Source organism: Pelmatolapia mariae, linkage group LG14, assembly GCF_036321145.2.
Source record: "Pelmatolapia mariae isolate MD_Pm_ZW linkage group LG14, Pm_UMD_F_2, whole genome shotgun sequence".
Taxonomy (NCBI): domain Eukaryota; kingdom Metazoa; phylum Chordata; class Actinopteri; order Cichliformes; family Cichlidae; genus Pelmatolapia; species Pelmatolapia mariae.
The window spans coordinates 15394486-15400516 of record NC_086239.1 but is presented as its reverse complement, the minus strand read 5'-3'; positions in this window follow the sequence as shown (position 1 = coordinate 15400516).

The following is a 6031-nucleotide window of genomic DNA, read 5'->3' as shown; positions in this document are numbered from 1 at the left end:
GGAAACGTCCGATGGGACGCACCACACTAGCATATTATGGGATGGGCGAATAGACACTGTGCATTATACAGAGTGCAAACTGTTGTAGACTAGAACAAATAATTAATAATTATTTGTTAAAACAGTTAATAATATTTTTAAAAGTAGTAACTCTTCTGCCACTTCTGCTGAGTGGCAGAAGAGTGAGAAAAAGACACAAGTGTGGTAAATGTAATTGAGAAGAAGAGAATGTGTCCACTTTAGATGGGCCATCACTTACATTTTTATGTGAAATATTATATAGTGTGTCCAAATAATCCTGAGGAATAGGTTCGAATAAGTCAACTGCAAGAGAATAGTATCTTAGAGCAAAAAAATAAATAAATCTCTGTATATCGTGCTGGTTCTGTTAGACCTCAGTGCATACCATAGACCACAATATTTTACTACAGAGATTAGGATACACCATCGGTATTAAAGGTACTGCCCTGGAGTGGTTTGAATCATATCCCTCTAATAGACTCCAGTTTGTTCATGTACATGGGGTTCCTCCTTCACACACAAAAGTTTGTCATGGAGTTCCACAGGGTTCTGTGCTGGGACCAATGCTTATACTAATACTAATTAGCTGCTTCTTTTTTTGCAGTATAATGCAGATGATGCCCAGTTTTATTAACCATGAAGCCAGATGATACAAGCAACTACTTAAGTTGCAAGCGTGTCTCAAAGACATGAAAGACTGTAGGGCCTCTAATTTCCTGTTTTAAAATTGAGATTAAACTCAGCGTATTGTACTTGGTCCTAAATATTTTGAAAACATGGTTTCTGACCAAATCTCTACTCTGGACTGTGTTACCTTGACCTCCAGAAAAACTGCAGGGAATCCTGGAGACATTTTTGATGCTTCAGTGAGAATATAAAATAAAAATGTAGGACTGCTTTCTTGCATTTGCTAGTTCATGCATTTATTACTTCTAGGCTGTGATATATTATCATCAGGTCACTCTAAAAACTGAAATCCAAAATGCCGCAGAAAGAGTACTGACAGGGACTAGAAAGAGAGAGCATATTTCTCCCATATTGGCTTCTCTTCATTGGCTCCCTGTTAAATCCAGAATTGGATCTAAAATCAAGCTCCTGACATACAAAATCTTGAATAATGTTGAATATATGAGTCCCTGTCATAGCTTAAAGTCCTCTTGTGTCTTGTTATTCTAATAGAGCACTTTGCTCTGAGACTGCAGGCTTACTTGTGGTTTCTTGGGTATTTAAAAGTAGAATGGGACGCAGAGCCTTCAGCTTTCGGTCCCCTCTTCTGTGAAACCAGCTCCCAGTTTGGTTTCGGAAGACAGCCACCCCCTCTACTATTGAGGCTTAAAACGTTCCTGTTTCGATAAAGCTTCTAGTTAGGAATGAATTCGATGACCCTGAATCCTCCCTTAGTTACACTGCACTGGGCTTAGGCTGCTGGAGGCTTCCCATAATACACTGAGTGTTTCTTCTTCACTCACCTTTTTTTCCACTTTTTTATATGTTAATACATCATTACTGCGTTTAATCACGGGTAATTATTAAAGTCTGGCTCTTCATAGTGTGTCTTTGTCCTCTTCCCCACCAACCAACTGGTCGCTGCAGATGGCTGCCCCTCCCTGAACCTGGTTCTGTTGGAGGTTTCTTCCTGTTGAAAATGAGTTCTTTCTTCCCACTGTCGCCAAGTATCTTATTGTTCATAGGAGACGTCTGATTGTTGGGGGTTTATTTCTTTTATTATAAGGTCTTTACCTTACAATACAAAGCACCCTGTGGCAAATTTTGTTGTGAGTTGGCACTCTATAAATAAATATTGAATTGAACTAAATCAATACTGCATCAAATTGAATACTCTGTAGAAAATAACAGAATAAAAAGGAAAATTATGAGTTTTTACATGGGTCTTCTGAAGGACTTTGGTATAAATGTGTAATGCAATAATGCTGTAGTATAAGAACACAGCAAAGTACACAGTGGTACCAGAGCTAACTGGTGGAAAAAATTGCTAACATTTGGTGCACACATTGAAGGATCCCAGCTTCTGTATACAAGAAGAGGATGAGAGCCTGGATACTTGTGGTCCTCCAACAACATCAACATCCTGTCCCAGGATAGAGAGATGTGTAGCTGTCCTTTTCACCTTGAAGTTAATCACCATTTCTGTGGTCTTATTTATTACTTATACATCCAGCCTCTGCAGAACCATCAGAGTCCTTCTGTAGACTGTGTTAAAAGTCTGAGGTGTACAAGGTAAACAGGAATGGAGGCAACACAGCCCCGGTGGAGTTACCGTGCTGCAGATTGTCATATCAGACAGAGCACTGCCCAGTCTCATATGCTGCAACCTGTCTGTCATGTGAACAGTAATCCACAAAATCATGTACATGTTTAAAGACATTTCCTTTAGAGTCTCTCTCGATAGCAGCAGCTGGATAGTCCTAAACGCACTTTTAAAGGTGTTCCTCTGCAGCATGATAACATCTTCCACTCCCAGATTTTGTCTGTGTGCAGACTGCAGAGGGGCAAAACTAGTCTCTCCAGCACCTCCATCAAATGATGTGAGGTTAACAGTCATTGCACCCATATGCTCTCCTGTCATAAATGTGACTGACAACAGTTCTCATGTAGTTTCTTCAGCTGTCTCTAGAATAGAATAGCCCTTTATTGTCATTGTACATGAACCACAAAGTTATTGGTGTAAAATATAAATGGTAAGACAGCAGGAATAAATAACAAACAGAAAAAAAAATACAATCAAGAGGAATATATACAAAACAAGAGAAAGGCACACACTGGAAAAGAACGTGCTTGGAAGTAGTGCAAAGGACTTGGTCTGAAAATAGTCTGTGTGTGAGTGGCCTGAGTGATGGTGGTTACTCAGGCCATGGCTCAGATTGGTGAGATGAGTGGGCAGGGGTGGTGGGGTGGGGTGTTGGGGAATAGTGTTTGTTAACAGTCTGAATGGCCCAGGGGAAGAAGCTGCTTGTGAGTCTGGATGTGTGGGATCTGATTGACCTGAGGTGCCAACCAGAGGGCAGGGAGTCAAATAGGTGGTGGGCAGGGTGCAAGGGGTCACCTATGATGGCCCTGGTTTTCCTGAGACAGGAGAATGTGGTGATGGCCTCCAGGGGTGTCAGAGAGATGCTAATGATTTTTACCCTCTGCGCAGCTTTCCTGTTCTCAGTTGTGACTTCTGCATATCAAACAGCCAGGCAGTAGGAGAGCACGCTCCCCAATCTAGGAGTGGTCGATTAAGGCCAGTTGGTTAGCAAGTCTTTCTTTGATCCAGGAGCAGGTGGCATGGGGATCTGAAGGTGGGCCAGTTTAGTGGTGAGGACGTCTGGTATTATGGTGTTGAATGCTGAGATGCATCACCACCTGGTACGGCAACAGCACCGCTTACAACCGCAAAGCTCTCCAGAGAGTAGTGCGGTGTGCTGAACGGATAATTGGAGGTGAGCTTCCCTCCCTCCAAGACATCTACAGGAAGCGGTGCCTGAGGAAAGTGGGGAGGATCATCAAGGACTCCAGTCACCCTAGCCATAAACTGTTCAGACTACTACCATCAGGAAGGAGGTTCTGCAGCATCTGGTCCCGTACCAGCAGACTGAGAGACAGCTTTTTCCACCAGGCCATCAGACTGCTGAACACGTCATAGACACCTCACCCTCACTACTGGAACTTCAACATTATGCACTCCATACTGTACATTAATGCCACTGTTTTGCACATGTCAACTACCAACCTCTGTATATTTTATATATCTTATTTTATTGTTTACTCTATTTCATTTGTAAAATATGTATATACACACTCACATACACACACACACACACACACGTAGAAAAACATATTTAGTATACACATCCAGTAAAGCATATACTCTTATATATTGTACATATATTTATTACTTTCAGATTTAGCCATTCTTATATTTTGCTTGTTTTACGTTATTGTATTTTTGCACAACTCTGTTGCTTGTGAAGCTCGCACACAAGAATTTCACTCGCATGTACTGTACCAGTGTACCTGCACATGTGATGTGACAATAAAAGTGATTTGATTTGATTTGATTTGATTTGAGATGTAGTCCACAAAGAACATCCTCAAGTAGCTCTCCCTGTTCTCCAGATGGCTCAGCTCTCTGTGAAGGCTGATGGTGATGGCATCCTCTGTAGATCAATTTGCTATTCGCTCAAAACACTTCATAATTACTGATGTGAGGGCTATAGGTCTGTAGTCATTGAGGCTCTCTATATGAGTCTTTTGGGGATGGAAGTTATGGTGGAGGCCTTCAGACATAGGGAACGGTATTAGAGGATAACAGAGTTGGCTCATTTTTTTCTGGGATAATACTATAAGTGTTATTGTTGAATATTGATTATATTCACTGTACACAGTGTGCACAAAGTCCATGCATTTTTAAATCACCTGCACCACTAGATGGCGACAGCAGCAAAGCTCCAGGAAGAAAAGTTTGGCTTGCAGTGATGTCTTCCCACAGCTAGAGGACTCAGGCTACAGACACGCAGTGATTTATAGATTTGATGGAAACGAATGAATACAGGCCATAAAACATGAATCACAGAAATGAGAATATTTTCATGGGACTGCTAACATTAAACTACTACTTAAACTGCTACATGTGACATCATGACAAATACGTAACCCAATAACACCAAGTCCATCATATTTAATACATGAGTTTTTGTGAGTTTTTCAGACCTCTGCATCATCAGTTTGATTTATTGAAAACCCTGAAGAAATTACACAATATGTCTGTGATGTCTTTCCAAGCTCCTTAAATTACACAATACACTTTTAAGCAATAAATTGCACAAAAATGCTTCTTTTTTAAAAAAAACAAAACCTCCCTGATACAAATTAAAAACCACATATGCAAACTGATATTTTTTTAAAAAAAAACTGTTAGACTGTTCAAAAAAAAAAAAAAAAAGAAGAAGAATTTTCTGGCAATTATTTCGTAGTTCAGCCTTTGCAAGGTCAAAGACTTTTACTTTTGGAAAGTACTGCAAGAGAAAGTACTTACCTGCCACATAGACTACGTGAAGAAATTGGATTACATATAACATTCAAAGTAACATTTGCAAAGCACACAGTGAGCTTCCGGGAATCGATACACAGCGTGTCCAGACATGTACAGTAATTGGCCACTTTTACTGCAGTGCTGAACTTTTGTCCTCTGTGTCTTTGCCTTGGTTCAGACACACACACCAGTGTGCACACTGCTCACTTTTTTCTACCTCAGGTGGATATACGAACTTTTCGTTTCAGTGTGGCCTTTGGAAAATCAGTTTTCTTCTGGTTGCCACTCTTTTTACAAATTAACCAGCAGTATTAAAAAGAGAGAGAAAAAAAGAAGGACAATGAAGAAAATAACAGGCTACGTCAAAAGCTCTGAACTCACCGTTAACACCTTCATCTTACATCAGAGAGAGGATTCAAGAGCCGATATTTACACTGAATTACTGCAGTAGTCACTGTATATCCCCTGAACTCTGCTCTTCCTATTAGATGGATTAAGCACAGGCTCAGCCAATGGTGAAGCAGCACGCTGACATCATAAAATCTGCAGCAGAGATGAGGGCTTACCAAATAAATAAATGTGACCAAGTTAGAAGGAGAAAAGCAGGCAGGCTAAACAACTCTTTATTGTCTGCTAGACTGCTGTCTTAACTTTTCCGTTAAACTAGTTTAACGTGTGAGGTCAGAGGGGGCCGTGGGACCACACGGGCCAGCACATAAGGGCAAAGCAAAGGCATCAAATAAAGCACGCACAGACAGAGGGTTTGTAAAACATCTCGATAGAAACCAGCTGAACGGAAACGGTACTACTGATCAGCCTGTGGAGCAGTGTAGGTGTGCAGGTGTCTGTGTGTGTGTGAGAGAGACCGGGTCTTTGATGTAGACAGGCTGATCACAGATCAGATACACGCGCTTCGTATCCAGAAAGCCAACCCCTCTCCCTCCCTCCCTTCCTCTCTCTCCGCCTTTGATCTCG